This window comes from Nyctereutes procyonoides, unplaced genomic scaffold (genome assembly GCF_905146905.1).
Source record: "Nyctereutes procyonoides isolate TBG_1078 unplaced genomic scaffold, NYPRO_anot_genome, whole genome shotgun sequence".
Taxonomy (NCBI): domain Eukaryota; kingdom Metazoa; phylum Chordata; class Mammalia; order Carnivora; family Canidae; genus Nyctereutes; species Nyctereutes procyonoides.
The window spans coordinates 132,268-150,440 of NW_026575047.1; the positions used below are offsets into that span (position 1 = coordinate 132,268).

At 59.5% G+C, this 18,173-nt stretch overlaps 1 protein-coding gene across 2 annotated transcripts in view; it reads left to right on the forward strand.

Moving 5' to 3' along the window:
* Nucleotides 1-4,382: 4,382 nt before the first annotated feature.
* Nucleotides 4,383-18,173, forward strand: part of PCGF3 (polycomb group ring finger 3) — a 47,597-nt gene continuing 33,806 nt past the window's right edge. Inside the window, exon 1 of one of the 2 annotated variants that reach the window (XM_055326286.1) lies at nucleotides 4,383-4,568. The gene's annotated coding sequence lies outside the window, so the exon portion shown is untranslated. The remainder of the gene's footprint in view (nucleotides 4,569-18,173) is intronic. The other variant, XM_055326287.1, reaches the window with a different exon arrangement.

Genomic DNA, 18,173 nt, shown 5'->3' on the forward strand with positions numbered 1-18,173 from the left:
ACCCTGCTTATCCTAACAATATGCCCTGGCTCTCATCCCTGGTGGTGGCCCCGTGGCAGCTTGCTCAGGTACCCGCCACTGAAGTCAGCCGCCAGGACCCACAGTGCACACGTAATAGTTTATCGGTTATTCACACACGATGCCTTCCAGGCTGGCTCCAGTTTTTTTCTATTACAAACTATGCTCCAATTAGTAGCCTTGTTTATTCTTGTTTTTTTTTTTCCCCTCATTTTTCCCAGCATTTTGCCAGTTTTCCCAATTCACCTTTGGGATAAATTCCTATTTGGCATTAGTTGGGCCAAAGGATAAACGTCCACATGGTTGCACTGGATATTGTCACTCTCTAGTAGCAATATAGGAGAGTCTTGCCAACAAGGTAAGTTCTCAAACGATGGGGTTTTATCGCCAGACTGGTCAGGAGAGACCTCAGTGGATATCTTTTTTTATTTTTTTAGATCTTATTTATTTATTCATGAGAGGCAGAGAGAGAGAGAGAGAGAGAGAGAGAGGTAGACACAGAGGCAGAGGGAGAAGCAGGCTCCATGCAGGGGGCCCAATGTGGGACTCGATCCTGGGATCCCGGGGTCATGCCCTGGGCCGAAGGCAGGCACTCAGCCGCTGAGCCACCCAGGTGGATATCTGCCCGTACACCTGAGGGAGGGAAGAGCCAGCAGGACAGGCCACGCAGGTCCAAGAGCGTGGGCCTTGTGGTGTGAGGGCCTGGCATGGGCCAGGAGAGCCATGCAGTTGGAAGTGAGTGGGGAGAGCACCAGGGCCAGGCCAGAGGCAAGGCAGGGCTTGGTCCCAGAACAGGACCTTGGAGACTCAGAACAGCCACTGGGCTGCTGGCAGAGGCCAGGCGCCCCCTGATGTAGGTCCTGCGGAGCAGCTCATTGGCAGCTCCATTCAGCATAGACTGGGGGGGGGGGGGGCGGCTGGGAGGGGTGGGAACCAACCCAGGAAGGACAGGTGGGGGTTGGCCAGGGCAGCAGCTGCAGAGTCTGAGAGCCATGGTTGGGTTGTGGCGTGCTTGATAGAGCCCACAGGAGTTCCCCAGGAACTGGATCTGAGGAAACAGAGGAATGAGGAACGAGTCCAAAAGTTTGTGCCCCAGTAACAGAAAAGATGGAGCGGCTCTTGGCTGAGATGAGGACGATGGAAGGAAGCGGGTCACCTCAGAGGCCCTGAACCTGGGGGGAATGATGTCTGCTGCTCACTGGAGGGCAGCCAGCATCTGGACCAGGCTCAAAACCATGGGTGGAGCGACCACCGGCCAGGAGAAGAGCCTCAGGGAGAGGACAGGAGGAGAGAGGACGGCAGAGGGGCTGGAAGGTGCCAGTCGTGGGGCAGCGCAGATGAAGAGCGGGCCATGGGGAAAGTATTTCAGGGGACAGCAGCACCGGGGGGTCATGGAGATGACAAAGGCCCCCTGGACAGAGCCCCATAGGGTCTTGGGTGCCTGGACCAGGGCGTTTTGTTGTAGTAAGGGCAGGGCAGAGGCCTGAGGGCTTGAAAGAGAAGTTGGAGAGGCTGAGTGTAGACGGCTCTTCCGAGGAGTCCTGCTGCGAAGACAAGCACAGAAGCCCAGCATGAGGAGAGCAAGTCCTGCTCCGTTCTGTGAAGACGGGCAGCCTCGCCCTGAGTTTGTGAGTGAATGGAGTGATCCCACACCGAGGATGGCCCGTGGGAGGTGAGGAGGAGCAGCAGGTGGGTGCAAAGGACAGGCCAGTGCCCCGGGGGGCAGGTGGCCCAGGAGTGAGGACAGCCCCCTCTCCGGGGAGGAGGGAGCGGTGGGCTGGGAGGGGTGCAGTCTCCTCTCACTGCTTGTGCCATGGCTTCTGGTTTCTTCTTTCTTTCCTGCTCTATTGAGATGTAACTGCACATATGTAGCCGGCACACTTCAGTGAGTTTTGCCCCACGTATACACCCAAGAACTACCACTGCCACCCACACAGTTCCATCGTCCCAGCTTTCCTTGACGCCCTGGAATCACCCTGCCCTTGGGCTTTTGCTCTGAGTGAAGCTCCCGGAGGCTTTTGAGCAGAGGAGAGACATGGCTCGACTAGTGTGTTGTGCAAGTTACCACTCTGTGCTGAGGACAGACGTTAGGGGAGGAAGTGTCAAGGGAAGACGCGGATACCAGTCCGGAGGCCTTGCACGAATCCTGGGGCAGTCGATGGCGCTCGGTCCAGAGTGGGGGTGGCATGCTACAGCCAGATTCGGAGGGGTGTGCTGACGGCAGGCGGCTTGGAAGAAAGGACCCCAGCATCCTGGCTGAGCAGGCAGGATGGAGCCCTCCTTCGGTGGTGTGGGCGAGGGTGAGTAGTCGGCTTCCAGGAAGACCAGGAGTTGAGGTATCGGTATCAGAGCCTGCACTCCCTAAAGATATCCCAGCAGAGACATGGCCAGAGTTGCATTCGGGAGCCCAGGGTTCAAGGTCAAGGTTGGGGTGTTGTTGCTGACGAGGTCGGCACAGGTCACGGAGAGAGCAGGCAGGTCAATTGTCCTGTCTGCCCCCTTGGCCGGAGACCCTCGGCCCTGCCTCATGCATGCTCCTGGCTCTCCTCCATCTGCAGACGGACGGCTATGGTGTCAGAGGGCCATCACATGACTTAGTGGGGTTGCTGCCCTCTGTCCAGGGCCGTTCCTGGCCTGTTGTCCTCACCTCTGACAGCCAGGCCTCCGCTCCTTAGCTGCCATTTCACTGGAAAACAAAAGCAGCTGGATGAGATGCTGCCCAGGCCCCACTCCCTGCATCAGGGCCTTCCTCCCTCAGGGTGAAGGGCGTCCACAGCCCTCCTCCCCAGATTTGGTCCACAGTCCCGGATGAGGGCTTGGGCTCAGGCGGCCTTCCCTCCCTCCGGGGAGGTTGTCTGTTCCTGTACCCCATCAGTACCACTGAGGCTCTGGCCCAAACAGAAAACAGCTCTCTAGTCTCAGAAACCCATCCAAAGCAAAACACCTGTATCTACGCTCCTCCCTTGAGCCCACCATAATCCAGTGTTTCCCCCTGCAATGCATCCATACTGCACTGGCCAAGGTCCCAGAGGGTCCCGCTCCCCACGCCCTCTCAGCAGCTGACCACACATCACTCATCCCTAGGGATCCCCCTCCCCAGTCTGCTCAATCCGGGTCTTTCTTGCTGGATCTTCCTGGACTCACAGATTTCTCCACGTGGGCAGGGGGCTCAGCCTCCTGTCCCTCACTCACTCCTTGGACTAGCTCATCCACCTGCAAACACTGCAAACTCATCCTATGCTCCTGAGGCCCACAGCCTCACAGCAGCGCCCCTGGGAGTCTAGCGGACATTACAGCTGCACCCTGACCCCACTGTCGGGTACTCCTTCACCACCCCCAGATTGTCAGAGGCTGCCCACCCTTCCAGGTGTTCCCCAGCCATGCTTGCCCATCCTCAGGCTGCTCCCCCGGCAGTCCACACTCCTCCCCTCCGGGGCACTGCCGGTGCAGCACCAGGCTCTCCCCTGCACTGCATGGGTCCTCACAGACAAACACAGGGCAGCCAGAGGAGGCTGTAGAAGGCCAGCACCGTGCCATTCCCGCCCTGCTCAGAACGGCCAGGGACGTGTCCCTCTGATCTCACCTCCTCCCTCTCCGAGCTCCACGCCCTCTGGCTTCCATGCTGGCCTCTGGCAAGCATCCCTCAATCCCCCCGTTTGCAGCTCGGTGCTGGCAGGACCAATTGCCTGTGAACCCTACGTGTCCCTACTTGCAGGGCTCGTTCCCTCTGTGTCTCCATGGCTGGCCCCCTGTGCCCTCGCGTGCCCATCCGCCCTATCGTGGCCAACACTCCAGACATCCACTGCCTCCCCACCCAGCTTATGTGGCTCCCACATGACACCTCCCGTCAAGGTGTGGGCCCACGAACGGGTGCACGTCACGGTCACTACTTACAGCTGCAGAGCCGAGCTCGTGCAAGCGCGGACACCCAGGGTTGCGGGGTCAGCCCTGCTGCGCGCTGTCCTCTGCGTGCGGCGCCCTCGCTCCCGCCCGGTGCGCGGAGAGCGCTCGGTGCCGGGTCCCAGGAAGGACCGGGTCACGACAACGAGGCCGACGCCGCCACGGGAATGCCCGGTCCCGGGCCGGGGCCAGCGCCGGCCGCCCGCCGGGTCCTGTGTCCCGGGGCAGCCCTCTCCCCGCCAGCGCCGGCGCCGCGCTCGCAGGCCCCGCCCCGTCCAGGCCCCGCCCCCGTCCAGGCCCCGCCCCCGCCGCGGGCCCCGCCCCCGGCCCCCTCTCGGCTCCAGATCCGTCGGCCGGGTCCTGCGCCAACGCGCCTGCGCCCTGTGACCCCGCCCCGGCCCCGCCCACCCCGGCCCCGCCCCCGGGCCCCGCCCCCTCCCGGCTGCCGGGTGGGAGCCGCTCCGCGCAGCGCGCATGCTCCGTGCGCGGCGCCCCCGACTCGCCGCTCGGCTCCGCTCGGGCATTTCCGCCTCTTTGTTTTAAACTCCGGACGGGTTTTTTTCTCCTGCTCCTGGGGGGACCCGGAGGCAGCGGCGCCCCCCCCCGGCGCTGCCCCGCGTGCGCCCCGCTCGCCGCAGCCGAGCCGGCAGGTCAGTGAGTCCGCGCCCCGCCCGGCCGGGCCCGCGCCGCCCGCTCCTCAGGCCGCGGCCTCGGCCCGTGCGCCCGCCCGGAAGGCTCCGCGCCCCGCCCGCCCCCGGCCCGGCCCGGCCCGGCCCGGCCCGGCCCCGCCTGCCCGCAGGCTCCGCGCGGGGACCCCCGGGGCGCGCCGGGTCGTCGCGGGGGCCGCGGGGCTCAGGGCAGGGCCGCGCTGGGGCATCCCGCGGGTCCGAGCCCGCCGGGTCACGAGGAGCCCCGAGCCCCGCTCGCGGGGGACGCAGCTCGGGCCGGCGGTGGCCCCGGGGCCGGGAGCGGGGGCCGGGAGCGGGGAGCCGGGGCAGGGAGCGGAGCGGGAGCCGGGGCCGGGGCAGGGCCGGGGCCGGGGCCGGGGCAGGGGCAGGGGCAGGGGCCGGGGCAGGGGCAGGGGCAGGGGCCGGGGCAGGGGCAGGGCAGGGCCGGGCCGGGCCGCGCCGCCCGAGGGCCACCCCGGCAGGCGGCTCCGCGGAGCGCGGGGGCGCAGGTAGGTCACCCGGGAGCCCCCGGAGGCCGGGCCGCGGCGGGGGAGGAGCCCGGCTCCCAGGGAGGCCAGGCCCGGCCGGGAGCGGACTCGGGGTCGGGACTCGCCAGCCAGGCGCGGGCTCCGGAGGTGCCTAAACGCCTCCAGTCTCCTCGGCCGGCCCCGCCTGCTGTGCGGCCGTGGGGGCGTCAGGACCCGGTCGCCGGAGCCCAGCTGCAGACCCTCGGAGGCCCCCGCCCTGCGCACCTGCCCTCGGGCCGCCCGGCCGGGCCCAGGGCGCACGTGGGGCGGGTCGGGACCCGTCCTGCCTCCGGGGATTCAGGTGGGGCTCCGGGCCTCAAGCCCCTCGGTGCTCGCGCCCCAGACCCAGAAAGCTGTCCCCCTACTCCAGGGCCACCTGCGGCCTTGGGCCTCGGCCTAGTGGACGTGCCTCCATCCCCTCCAGCCGCCCCAGCCCTCCTCGCTCCGTCGGAGGCCGTGTGGTTGTGTGGATACACCCTCGATCCTGAGCAAAACTCCTGGACGTGTTTTGCGTGTCCAGGAGGCTCCGGGCGGGTGCAGTGCAGCCAGGACTGTTGCAAGCCTAGGGCTGTGTTCGGGGGTGGGGGGGGGGCCTGGACAGTGCAGGAAAGTTGGCGCAGGCCGGCACACTTCTCAGGGGACCGGATCGGGCACCTTCTCCACTCCGGGAAAGGAAAATACTCAAGGGCCTAGCAATGGGGGTCTTTGCTTCTCTGAAACCCGTGAATGAGACTTTCACCTAAAACTTGCCCGTGTTTTCCTTTGATTTGAAAGTGCTGATGAAAAAGCAGGGTGCGGCATGTGCTGCTCTTTGATTGGGGAATGGCTCCAGAGTGTGTCCAGCGAGATGGTGCCCGAGGAGTCTGAGAGGATGAAAAGCCCAGGAGAGCAAGCAAGGGCCTTGCCCGGCTCAGCGCCCGGCCCTGGCTGCCTGGCGTGAGCTCAGCGGGCAGCACACAACGACTGAATGAAGAAGTGAGTGCGTGAATGAGTGAGTGCAAGGCAGGAGTACTGGTAGGAAGACCCACTTGTGCTAGGCTTGCAAACTTATCCAGAGGCTGGGCTGTAGGATGAGGTGCAGATCTGAAAGTGCGAGCTGTATGGACTCCCAAGAGAGACCCTTGAACTGCTCAGCTCAGTCTTTTACTTTGTGCCACAACTTCACCACTCGGTGACCTAGGAGAAAACCCGTTCCGATTTTCAGGTTGACGTTTCATAGGACCACATCTTAACCAAATGGGAGTCCCCAAATAGTCCAGCGTAGGAATTGTTATTTGTCAGGCGTAACCACACTGGGACCTTCTTACTCAACACTTCTGATTTTTTTTTCTTTGTACTTTTGCACCTTTTTAAGAACTTAATTTGTTTTGTGAAGTTTTGTTTTGTTGTTTTGTTTTGTGAAGTTTTGGAAGAGACTTGCCATACTTGGCATTCAGGTTTGGTGAAGCTCTTTATTTTCCTATCTTTGGATTTTTAAAGGTATGATAGTGCTGCATAGTTGCATTGTTTATATATTGCTGTCCAATAAATTGCCCCAAAACTTAGTGCTGTAAAACAACGTCCATTATTATCTTACAGTTTCTGTGGGTCAGGAATCCAGGCACAGCTTAGCTGACGAGCTCAGAGTGTCACAGGCCGGGGTAGCGGTGTCATATGAAGGTTTGACTGGGGATCTGCTTCTAGGCTTGCTCACTCAGCCATTGGGGCTCTTCATAGGGCGAGTCGGAGGGAGCCAGTGATAGGACAGGAGAGCAGGCAGGAAGGCCGGTCTGCGTGACCTAGTCTTGGCAGGGACATCCCATCCCTTCGGCCATATTCTCTTTGATAGAACCTGGTCGCTGGGCCCAGCCCTCACTTGAGATGTACTGGGAGTGGGGGTGAGCGTCACCGTGGCCGTCTTAACGCCTGTCATTATCAGGTTTCAGCTCATAGAGAGCCTGTACCTGAGAAATACCCCGTAATAAATTAGTAGAATTGTATATAGAGCAGTGTGTTAAATACAAGATTGCAGCAGCCCAGCTGTCTCTTTAATTGTGTAGGTTACCACACAATTCCTCTGAAGTCACCACAATCACTAGAACCCCCGGAACTTACCCAGGAGGGAAGATCAATTATAAATAAGGAAGATTCTTGGGCATTAACTTATAATTTAAAACACCTGTAGCAAACCAGGAGCAACCCTCCCCTTCACCTTGCAAATCAAATGGACAAAGTGCTGCGGAATTCTTTGATTGCTTCAAGTTCAATGATTTCACTGTTTCCACAGCATCATTTTATTCCTGCCCAAGATTTTGCTCCAGAAATTCTAAACTGACTTTTGTAAGAAGTTTTTAAGGAGTGAGACCCTGAGATGTTTTGAGTATTCGACCCTTGTAAGGAAGCCCTGCTCCAGAGCCTGTCTCTTGGGGCCTCGGTGCTCGGGGCCGTGGCCACGTCTCTCACTGGGACTGGGGCTGGGCTGTGCAGGGCCCCGTGCAGGGCCCCGTGCAGGGTGCATATGGGAGGCCTCGGGAAGGAAGCGTCCCCTCCTGCCGTGATTCTCTCTGGACCTGCCAAGGCTCCGCCCTTTGCCAGTGATGGGAATTACTTGAGTTGTTAGATTTGAATGATAAAGCAAGGTTTGTTTTGGTTTATACTGTTACTCTTTATTTTTTTTATTTTTATTTTTTTTTTTTACTGTTACTCTTTAAATGCTGGGATTTATTATTTCATTCGGAGCTCTTTGCTTAGTGGTCAGAATCAAATCTGAAATTGAAAATGTAATTTTACTATTGAAATATGTTGAGGTTTGGGGGCAGCTTCTTATTACCCTTCTGATATTTGCCATTCATAGCGCAGAAATGCTGCCCGATTCACTGTGCTTCAAAAAATGGAACTATACTGTTCTGCCAGTTGATAGTTTATCATTAAATTTTGGGGAGTAAGACCTCTAAAAAGAATAAAACTATCTTTTCTGATCTGCCACGTTCCTCCCTACAGAACCAAATTCTCCTAAGGCCAAATGACAACAAGAATGAGACACTTCACAGTTGACGAGAGAGTTAAGGTGTGAGTCTTGCCTAGACACATTTTTGAGGATTGCCTATTGAATTAAGCAAAACTCACTGATAAAGAAAGAAAACTCGCTAGAAAATACAGTTCTTAAAAACTGTTGGGTTGATTGCTTTTTTGAAGAAAATATTTAGGTGAATTTGGAGAGTGAAAGGTAATTGGATTATTTTGCAAACGAATCAATATTTGCTGAACTTTGCTACATTGACAACACATTCCAGATGTTTAGCAGGAAATACACCAACAGTAGAAAGTTGCCTGCATTCTTCTTTGAAGGCCCCGCTAACTGTGGGTTTTATGGAGGATGTTGTGATTCTCAGCAGGGCCTGGCCGGTGTTAGACGCTCAGCAAAGAACCCAAAGCTGGTCTTCATCACGCCTCATGTGGCCTTGTCTGGAGGCACCGTGTGTATTAACTTGTTTGGTTCTTAAAGCCGCCCACCGTGGGTCTGCTCCGTGATCACCCCCACGTGCCCGATGAGGAGACAGGCACGGGGTATGGCTGGGAAGTGGGGAGCAGAGAGGGCTTAGCCTTTCCCCTTTTTTTTATTTCAAGTGATCTCATTTTACTCTCCCCATTCCCCACGGTTTTATTTCAGAAAAAACACAATGGAGAAAAACTGAAAGAATTCTACAATGAGCAGTCTTACACTCCCACCCCGATCCAGCAGTTATTTATGCTTTGCCATATTTGATTCACCTCTTTTTTCTAGATGCATATTTATTGTCATTGAATCATCTGAAAGTAGCTACCGGCAGCCTACCAAGTTCCCTAAGTAACTCAGAGCACACAGGTCGCAGGAATAGGATGGTCTCCGCAGAAATGCAGTGTCATCATCACACCTGAAACGTGGGCACGTGATTCACATACTAGCTAATAGTTTCCTCCATTTTCAAATCTCCCCATTTGTCTCAGGAATGTCTTCCATGGCATTTTTCCCTGAACCTGACCCAGGCGGGTTGCCTGGTGGCACTGGGGGTCATGGTCCTTAGCGTCTCTTAGGTCCCCCACTTGCCCTCCACAGGGTTGACTTTTTGGCTGCGTGTCACCTGGATTTTTCTGCCTCTTCGCTTACGGTGTCCACTTTTGTCTGTTGTCCCTGTGTACTCTAGAAACTAAAAGGAATGAGGCAGAGGCTGAGTCAGGCTCGAGATTTGGGAGATGACTTCATAGGAGCCAGTGAGAGCTGCATGTCGTCCCCTGGGGACCCGCGGCCGGTGGTGGTTCTTGGGTCCATCCTGCTGGCCGTACTTCTGGTGCCCGGTCCCCAGTGTCCTGCCAGGGGGAAGGCTCCAGACCTGGAGCCCCCGCGCCGGAGCCCCGGGGCAGTGCTGGCGGCGGAGAGGCCCGCTCCGGCCAGGGCCCTCCCTGTTCCGTTTCTGGTGGGGAGGCGTCCCCGGGCCATCTCATGCTCACAGGCACACGGGTGAGTGCTGCTCGTCAGCTCCGATGCTTTCCGCAGACTTTATAAAAGGGTTAGTGGGTGGAAGGTGTTTGAAATTGTTCATGGAAATAGGACTTTTGCTGACAAATAACATTTCCTTTATGTCAAGTAAGGGTCTCTCTTGCCGTCGAGGCGGAACGGCTGCGGCCGCCGTGTTCCCCAGCCTTTCGTCAGAGGCAGCCTGGTGAGGAAGGCGGACGTCGGAAGTAGGAGAGGGAGTCCCAGTAGGCTCAGCCGCCCAGCACGGTGTCATGGGCGGGTGGTTTCTTTCTCACTGTCCAGGGGCCGAAGTCCAAGATCAAGGGGCCCGGTGATGTGGTTTGAGGTGTGGAAGCCCTGTGCCGGCTCCCGTGAGGACGCTGACCTCACGCCCGCCCTTAGCCTCCAACCCTGCCGCCCCCGGAGGCTCCGTCTTGCAGAGGGTTTGGGCCTTCGTTTCGTGAACTGGAGGTGGGGCTCTAGCTTCTGCCACTTGGGTCTAGAATTGGGAGAATAGTCGCCGAATGAGGATGTTTCCAGGCTGGTGGTGGTTTTGTCTGCTCGGGGAGCTGGCCCTTCTGCCGTTGACTCCATTTCTTTAAATATCTACATGAATTTTCTAATGCATCACAAATTGCCACCAAATTGGTGCTTTCCAAGGACAGCGACCTACTAGCCAGGGTTCCACGGGCTGGAAGTCCAGCACAGTGTGGCTGGTGCTTGGGCTCGGGGCCTCCGAGGCTGAAGTCCGCGTGCTGGGCGCAGGCTCATCTGAGCTCGCGAGCCCAGCCCCTGCAGCTGTGGGGTCCAGGCTGGGGCCGCCCTCTGCTCGCAGAGGCCCCGCGGCGCCCCGTCCCAGGACCGGGGGTAGCGGACAGCAAGCCGTTTTCTGCCAGTGTGACTCACCCTCTGGCCGGCAGGCGCAGACCGTGCTGAGAGTGTGCTGGATGGCCAGCAGATGCTCGTCCTGGCGTCAGGTCAGCTGACGTGGGACCTTTCCTCCACCCGCAGAAGTGCCTTTGCAGCGGTGCCTAGGCTAATAAGGTGGGACATACGTGTATGCCATTATCTTGTGGCCATCTCAGGATCCGGCCTGCCACCGTCCTGGTGCCCCACAATTCACATCCTCCCGAATACCAAGTACACCCGCCCCGTTTCTGGGGTTCCCCAGGGTCTCATCCCACCGTAGCACCGGCTCCAAGCCCCAAACCTTGCCTGAACCACAGAGCCTTGGAGTCACGTGTCCTGGATCGTCCACCTGGGTGCGTCCACTGGGTGCCGCCCCGGGCCTGTGGGAGCCCAGTGAGAGGGGTCGCCTTCCCAGCACCTGTGCAAGGCAGGACAGGTGTAGATGAGCTGGCACAGAAAGGGGAAGTGGGGGGATCCCTGGGTGGCTCAGCTGTTTAGCGCTGCTGTCAGCCCCGGTTGTGACCCCGGGGTCCCGGGATCGAGTCCTGCATCGGGCTCCCTGCACGGAGCCTGCTTCTCCCTCTGCCTGTGGCTCTGCCTCTCCCTCATTCTGTGTCTCATGAATAAATAAATAAAATCCTTAAAAAAAAAAAGGAGGGGGGAGAGTGGACGATACAGTCACGGGCCCAACACAGATCTGAAGCCCAGAGGGATCCTTGTCTGGGCTTCAAGGTCAGGGTGACCCCGCTGGCTCTCTGCTTCGCCCTCTGGGCCCTTGGTTCTGCCCTGAGCCGGCGTTTTTCGTGAAGTGAGGCGCGTGCCTGCGGCTGGGCAGCCTCACGCCAGCCCCTGCGGGAACAATCCTGGGGTCCGACGGCCCCTTCTCACCGCGTGTTTTTCATCTTCTCCGGGTTGAAGCTGACAGTTAAAGTGGGCGTGATTACGTGATGATGTGTTACGTGCCTGAGTTCTAATGTCACCTTCCCTTTCTCCTGACATTGTCTGACGTTACCGTCTCCTGTTCCAAGTTCTCAAGGATGGTGTCTGAGCCCGTGCCCTCCTTGGCCTCTGTCCTCGTCCCCCTGTCCCGTGCGGATGCCTTGTCCTCCAGGCCGGCCAGCCGCAAAGTGGTCCTAATGCTCTCCGGGGGTCCCGTGGCCCGTCGGTGGGGCGCCTGCTGCTCGGGCCCCTCCCTCCAGGCCCAAGGCCAGACGTCCCCCCGCACCGCTTCTCCTCTGTCTCTGTCTAAAGCAGCCCCTCCACCCGTTTGCTTCGCTGCCTTCGTCTGCTCTCTTCACGGTGCTCCTCACTGCTGAGGGGTTGGACCTGTCTCGTCTCCGGCCGCAGCGGGAGCGCCCCTGTTGTCCCACACACGTGCCTCGGAGCAGCATTTGAGCACCTTTCCTGAGACGTCTGCAAACGCCACGGCCTCCGTCCGTACTCGGCCCGTAGTTTGGCTGGATGTAGAATTCCACAGTAAAGTCTCTTTCCTCAGAACTTTGAAAGAATTGCTGCTTTTACTGGCAGGATTCACTGTCGCTGATGAAAAGTCTGGTGCTCTCTCTTCCCAGTCCGTCGTGAACTCCTCTCCTCCCACAACCCGAGGACGCTCTCTTGTACCCTTGATGTCTTGAGATTCTAGGACCTGGTTAGGCGCGGGTCATTGTCACTCACCGTGCCAGGCACTCGGACCTTGGCGGTCTGCTGCGTCTCCCAGCTGGGGAAATGCTTGGGATTTTTCCAGATCATGAAATACCGCCTACAAACGAGCAGAGAGAAAGATACAACGGACACCTGTGTACTCATTGCCCAGTGTGAGAAATAAAGTAGTAAAGTGTATTTGAAAGCTCCTTCTCTCAGTTTTCTGTTTTCCCTAAAACACCTGTTGTTTGGATGTTGGATCTTTTCTCTTTCCTGTCTTCACTTTTTGAGAAGATTTTCGCGACTTTATCATTTAACCCTTCTATTGAATTTTTAGTACTGCCAGTCACGTGGCTGCGATCGTAGTACAGAGGTGGGCAGTAACAAGCAGGTAAACTCCACACTCAGGGTGATGGGTGTGTGCGTACGCGGCATGTAATTCTAAGGAAGATGGTCTCTCGGGGTGTTGCTGGGGAGATGATGTTTGAGAAAAGGCTTGTTGGAGGGATGCACGTGGCAGAGAGGGGCAAGAGCCACGAGGTGGGAGCGTATCTAGAATGTTCTAGAGCCAGCAGGGGCCCACCATGGCCACAGTGGAGTGAGAGAGGTGGCTTGGGGCCTCTTTGGCCACTGGAATGCCTTGGCTTTCCCTAAGCCTGGGGAGAGGTGCGTCCTCTAGGGCCACCTGCCCAGACCTGCGTTTTCACAGGGGTTCCTGGGAGCTGTGCTGGGTGCGTGTGGCCCGGAGAGGCTGAGCAGCACACTCGGGGTGGGTGTGAGGGGTCGTAGTTGCCCCTGCCCCTCGTACATGGGTGTGAGGGCGTGCGAAGCCGCAGAAGGGACGAGCCTGCGTGGGCGGGAGGCCCAGATGGAGCCTCAGCAGGCCTGCACCCGTGTGGAAATGCCTGGCCTTCCGGGTGGAGCCCAGGTCGTGGTTGTTGGAATTTGGGGTCAGGGAGCGTTGAGCTGGAGGGGCAGGTGTGACTGTGGGGCCGGGGGTGAGTGGGCTGGGTGCCTGGGAGCCGCTCAGTCCGCCTCTGGGGGACGCGTCCAACATGGGTGGGCCTCGGTGCTGCTCAGCCCGCGTGCCTCATCCCGCCCTGGGGTTGTGTCTGGGGTCCCCCTGGCTCCCGGACACGTGTCACCCTTAATTTAAGTAAAAACGAGGAGACGGCTCACAGTGGACGTGGCCATCAGGGCACCCCTCAGGGAGTTGCCAGTTACTCAAACACCCAGCGGCACACAACAGCTGTGGGCGGTGGCCCGTGGCGTCCCCAAGTGGGGACTTCACTGTCCTTTGAGTCACGAACCCTTTTGAGAGTCTAAACTCCAAGCGCTTTCATGTTATTTCTTTATTTTTTTTAAAATTTTTTTAATTTTTATTTATTTATGATAGAGAGAGAGAGAGGCAGAGACACAGGCAGAGGGAGAAGCAGGCTCCATGCAGGGAGCCCGATGTGAGACTCGATCCCGGGTCTCCAGGATCGCGCCCTGGGCCAAAGGCAGGCGCCAAACCGCTGCGCCACCCAGGGATCCCTATTTCTTTTTTTTTTTTTTTTTTTTAAAGATTTTATTTATTTATTCATAGACACAGAGAGAGAGGCAGAGACACAGGCAGAGGGAGAAGCAGGCTCCATGCACCGGGAGCCTGACGTGGGATTCGATCCCGGGTCTCCAGGATCACACCCCAGGCTGCAAGCGGCGCCAAACCGCTGCGCCACCAGGGCTGCCCGGGATCCCTATTTCTTTATTTTTTAAAGACGCTTTCACGGCAGCGTGTGGCCACCTAGAACCACGTTTCGAGTTTCCCTCTTTCTCCTGATCTTGACCTGGTGCCAGCGTCCCAGCAAGGAACATTTGTGACACGCTTCTGTCCATCTTGAGAATGCAACAGTCCTTGGAGCTGGGGCCGTGTGGGCCCTGGCAGGGCCTCCCCTCCCCCCCCTCCCCTCCCCGAGCACCTGGCCTGGCCCTCGCCGACTGTGCTCGCCTGCAGCTACCTGTTGGTTCCCCCCTGTGCCGGGGCTCACGACCTGTGCTGGGCCCCGGGGGCAAGCGGGACCAGGCAGGGATGGGTTCGCCGGGTGCTGGGGCTTAGCGAGGGGCTGGAGGTCAGCCGCCTGCAGACACAGCATGGAGTGGGACGCTTCCTTACGCACCTGCTGCGTGCAGACACGTCCTCCGGGGCGGGGGGGGGGGCATCACGCGGAGCAGCAGGTGTGGACGCGGCTTCACGCAGCTGTACACACGGCGCGTCCTGCGTGGCCGCCGGGTCCGTGACGAGCGGCAGTGGGCGCGGGGCAGGGGTCACAGCAAGGACGCAGCATCAGCCCTGCTGTGGGGTCGCAGTGCTCTGGGGGGCGGGCGGCAGCCTGACCAGGAGGACGACATGACCCCGCACGACAGTCCCCGACAGCCGTCTCCCCGTGAGCGGGCCAGCACACGGCCGCGGGCACTGCCCAGGGCCCAGGGAGCGGTTCACGCCGCGAGGGGGCATCGGAGCAGACAAGCGACGGGAGCTGGGCCCCGCGGTCCCACAGACACGGCACCGCGGCGCGGGCGTCGGCGAATGTCCACGCCTGACCCACTTGTCTCTTTAAAATAGGTGAAGCGTATGTCTCGTCGCGTGTTTTTCAGGAAGGCCGTTGAGTGAAGGTTGTGGGATATGTCGGTGAGTTTGTGCCAGTAGATTTTGATGAACGTTTTCCTAGAAAGTTACCACTTCGTGAAACTAATTAAAAAGTAAGTGGAAAGCTTGATTCTTGTAAGACGTGGTTGACAGAAGGAAGCACGGCCCTGGGGGGCACTCCCGGTGGGGGCCCGCTGCTGGTGCCCTGTGGCGCCCCGTCTCCGGTTAGGGTGCACGGCGCGCCCCCGGGGCTCAGGCCGCAGCGGCTGTGATGGGCGTGCTGGCCTGGGAGGACGCCGACCCTGGTCATTAGTCCCAAGGGGCCCGTGTAGCGCATCGCGTGCGGTCGGAGGAGGCCTTTCTAGGATGACGAGGGTGTGTGTGCACGTGCTGGCAGTGGTCAGGGCTGTACCGCGGGGGAGGCGCCGCTGCAGGAGGTCACCGTAGTTGGGGGGCACTCGGGTTATAGGGCATTTTTCTTAGGGTGATTCTTTACTTTCCAAATCATGTATGATAAAGGTGCATACTGCTTCCACTCCGCAAACCAGACCCGCTGTCTTAACCTCAGACGGTCACGGAGGGGGCACCCCCACACCGGCACGGGGGGCCAAGGGATGCGAGCCCCAGTGGCTCCGTGTGCAGCCCAGGGGCCCATGAGGACTGCCCGGGGGTGGGGGGTGGTCCGCGGACGGGCGGGGAGGCTGGGCCTCTTCATGCGGGATGCCTGCTCCTGGGCAGGTAACAGCGGAGAGGCAGCCGCCCTGGGCCCCCCAATGGCCCCGGCCCCATGCACAATGCATGCTGGAGCCAGTGCCCAGGAGCCCTGGGGGAGTCCGGGCCGGATGTGGACGGGCCTCGGTTGGGGCCTCGTCCAGGCGGTGACCGGTGAGCCTGGGGATGGGCTGTGCTGGGACTGCCCCCGTCCCGGATCTTGTTGGCCGTCGGGAGGTGCTGGGGGACAGCAGACCCTCATGGGATCTCACTTGCATTTCCTGGTTTCCTGACGAAGCTGGACGTCTGGAAATGGGCCTGTTTGGACTTTCCCTATTGTCTGGAGTGGGGTTTGGCCACTGTTTAGCAGATGCTTTTTGGGCTGCACGTAGTGGACACGCGTGCATCCCGTGGCAGGGACGGGCAGGACGCAGGCGGCGGGCGCAGGGTCCCCCGCAGGTCGTTGGCACAGCAGCCTCGGCAGCCCGGTCTGGACTGTGGTCAGGAGTGGGGGCTTTCTCTCTCGCGGGGAGCCGGGGTGTCGGGGGTTCGCGGTGTGAGCGAGGCTGATGCCAGTAGTCCCCGTGGCCAGTGCTTTCTGACGCTGTGTGGTCATCCTCCTCGCCGAGTCGGGCGGGCCTTGCCCCTGCACTTGATTACGTGGGGGTGAGGGCGGGGGACACGCTTTGTGTAAACTAGGAGTTTGTTCTGTTTTGTTTTTCCGATTTCATCACTAGGAATGATGTTTGTTGCAATTTTTTAAAATTGTAAAATGCACCATTAATGGAGGTGCAGTTTACACACAGTAAAGCTCCCTGGAGTTTTCCAGGCCGCACCCCAGTCCTGACCCAGAACCCCGCCGGTAGGGGCCCCGGGTGCCCAAATCTGCCTTTTCTACAGTCGTGTGTCTGGGAGACGTGGACGCACAGGCCTGCCTGCAGCACAGAGCTCTGTCCTTTGCTGGTCTTGCTGAGAAGAGCCTGCTGTGTAGACGGACCACGTTTGGTTCCTACTGCCTGTTGATGGGCATGTGGGGCTGTGTGAATAAAGCTGCTTTGAGGGCCGCCCGGGGGGCTCAGGGGTGAGCATCTGCCTTCGGCTCAGGGCGTGACCCTGGGGTCCTGGGATCGAGTCCTGCGTCGGGCTCCCTGCGTGGAGCCTGCTTCTCCCTCTGCCTGGGTCTCTGCCCCTCTCTGGGTCTCATGAATAAGTAAATAAAATCTTTTTTTTTAAAAGCTGCTTTGAACGTTCCGGCATAAACTGTTGAATGGATGGATATTTGTGTTGGTGTCTCCCTTACGCTATTTACATGTTTATCTTTAGGGCAGAGGCCGAGGCTGAGACCCTCGCAGGCCGACCGCACACCCCGCGCAGAGCCCCACGCGGGGCTTGACCTCATGACCCTGAGATCGTGACCTGAGCCAAAGCCACGAGCGGACACCTAACCGACTCCAGCCCCCGGGGTCCCTGTGTCTCTTTTAAGCAGAGAACTTTTATTAGCTTCTAAATTGCTAAGATTTTTTAAAAAATCATGAATGGATAATGAATTTCATCAAACGATTTTTGGCATCTTTGGGAAGATCTTAGCACTTTTCTCGTTTGGTCTTGTGTCGAATTACCATCCCCGAATCATGGGGATGGCCCCGCGGTGCCCAGCGCGACGTCTCCTTGGATGCTCCGGGCCGGGCGGAGCGGGTGCCGCCCGTGAGCCCAGTCTGACCCCCGCACGTGCGGTCACAGAGCGAGCTGGAAGGCACGTGTCCTCCGGGGGGACCGCGTGGGGCTTGGTCTCGGCTGCGTGAGCACCTGGTGGCCTCGGCCGGGGGGTGAAGGGACAGCACTTTCCCCGCGCCGCTGCGCCCGCACCGTGCTCCTCGCGCTCAGTCCACCTGCCGCGCGGCTCATGGTTCTCTTTCTGGGAATTTATCAATTTCATATAAATTTTTACTTTGTCAGCAGAAAGCCGTCCACAACCCGTAATAGTAGTGTGGCCCGTGACCGCTCGCGCGTGGCCTTCCGGGCTGGCCCTACACCTCCGGACGGCGTGTGACGGGCGAGCGGGTGCCCGGCCGGTGCCCTCACTCCCGCCCTTCGGCCTCCGCTGGCGTGTGGCTCTGGTCACTGGGCGGAGACCTCGTGCCGAGGGCCTGTCCCTGCGGATAGGCTGCCGCCGTCCGACCCACGTAACTGGACAGACAGACGCCGACGGCTGCTCACGGACACGCCCCCGCGGCGGCCGAGCCAGGCCCGTCCCCTGGCCTCCGCGCGCTCCCTTCCTCCGTCCCGCCCTCCCTCTCCTCCTTTTTCTGTAGAACTTGAGTGAGCTTCGAAGATGAGCGAATGAGAAATGCAGTTGTGGAAAGCTTGAAGCGTGCGACACCGTAGATCGGATGCCACGGGCAGCCGCTATAGTACTTCCGAGGTCCGCCGTCCCGGGGTTGCATGTAACCACTGCTGTCCCAGCACCAGGGTCACGCCGCTTGGGCCGCGTGCGTCCCCAGGCCCATCCCTGGCGAACGTGCTGCTGGCTCCCCTGGGCAGGCGGGTGGGAGGGTCCGTGGACGCTCTGGGGGGTCTCAGAATGAGTCCGCACGTGGCCCCGTGGCCTCCAGCCTGACCACCGGGTCCTGGGGGCTCCCAGGTCCCCGACCTCAGCCCCGCTTGGTGCCTGTGCCCGTCTGGCCCCTGCGTGGCCC